The sequence below is a fragment of the Atta colombica genome, unplaced genomic scaffold, assembly GCF_001594045.1.
Source record: "Atta colombica isolate Treedump-2 unplaced genomic scaffold, Acol1.0 scaffold1, whole genome shotgun sequence".
Classification (NCBI taxonomy): Eukaryota; Metazoa; Arthropoda; class Insecta; order Hymenoptera; family Formicidae; genus Atta; species Atta colombica.
In genome coordinates, this window is record NW_017259183.1 from 1,817,366 (window position 1) to 1,819,129 (window position 1,764).

The 1,764-nt window shown below is 25.2% G+C and overlaps 1 non-coding gene across 1 annotated transcript; it reads left to right on the forward strand.

The window, feature by feature from the left end:
- Positions 1-1,668: 1,668 nt before the first annotated feature.
- On the forward strand, positions 1,669-1,764 carry Trnay-gua. Its single transcript has 2 exons — positions 1,669-1,705; positions 1,729-1,764. It is a non-coding gene; the product is annotated as a tRNA-Tyr (tRNA).

Sequence of the window (1,764 nt, forward strand, 5' to 3'; positions counted from 1 at the left end):
AGCCATATCGAAATTATAACCGCGTCGAGAGGGTAAAAATCTATCTCCCAAATAGATCTGTTTCGATATCGATGCTTTGATTTTCATACAATTTGGATGCCGAAATTTCTGCGCATTGTATTGCTCAGCATCTTCGTTGATAGCCTCTTTGGTAGATAACAGAGGCCATTTTCGTGGAATAATCTTGACAAAACATAAAAATTGTATATATGCCAGGGAAAAAATGTTTCGTATATATAATTATATAAAATTACATAAAATTATATATAATTATATATAAAACTTGTCCATATATATAACATTTTTTCCCGGAAGTTTAATTTATTTAGCCCTCAAATCAAAATTCTGAATGGGAAATACAATTTTTCTATCCAATTATATATATATATATGTATAGATCCAATCAAATATTGAAAAACTGCATTTCCTATTCAAAATTTTGAATTGAGAAGTACTGATAAATGAGTTAAATAATTACAATTATATTTTTTAATTCATGATAACGTATTTTAGAATTGTCTGATGATTGTCTATAATTTTATAAAAGAATACAAGTGCGTTCAGATTGAAAAAGATTCACTTAATGTTCTCGCAAATGAGTTTTTTTAAAGAACTGAATCCCTTTCAATCCATTCTCATTTACTGGACATATTTTATATTAAATATTTAACTTATTAAATTTTCAGCAAATAAGCTATTATTATTTGTTCAAATGCAAATAATAAACGTTAAAGACGTAATTATAGTTGATGTCAAAATAATGATCAATAATGTAACATAATCAGCTTATTTATACGGTTGTTGTATTAATTGCATTTTGATGTTGTATAATTGTAATATCTATATGTTTTATTTGTGTGAATTTCCTAATATTTAAATCAAACTCCACATACGAGTACAAAGTCAATGACCTCGAGACTTTTCTTGAATAATAAGCAACAAAGTAACAAAGTGAAGTAACAAAGATTAAAATTGCAGTTGATGTCACATAATACGCTATGACATTATCAAAAAAGGTCGGTTCCTGAAACATTATTGATTAAATAGCCTTTAAATCACCTTTTAGCTAAATTTTCTATAGTAAAATTTCATAATCCATTTATTATAAAATTGTCAATATTACATTGATTAGTTCATTGACTGTAAAATGTATGAGCAGCATTTGCAGATTGCCGCCAATGACAATTAAATTTTAATTTAAAAATTCAATCTTAGATTATTATAAGAATTATTATAAGAATAATATGACAAAGTATAATCTAGAATAATAATTTATTATTTACAGTACAGAGAAAAACTAATATATATTTTCTAATTATAATTATTTTTTTTCTAAAGAAATTTTATATAAATAACATGTATTTATATAAACAACAAGAAACAAATTTTATATAAATTTTTATTTAAAATAGTTTATGTAAATTTCTCTCTCTAAATATTTCATCAATTACTTACTATTTAAGAAAAATTGTTTTTAAAATATTTATTAACACGTATTTAAAGAATAATTAACAATATAAGATCTGAACATCTAATATTGCAAAATTATTTGATAAGTTGCTTTTTGTCTTGGGAAAAGATATTTTAATATCTACAAATTTTAAATAAGTTAATAACGCAATTTAAATTCTAGCATATAATGAATTCATTGGCGGAGCCCCACAAGTACCTTCGATAGCTCAGTTGGTAGAGCGGTGGACTGTAGTTGGAAGGATTACGAGCACAGATATCCATAGGTCGCTGGTTCAAATCCGGCTCGAAGGA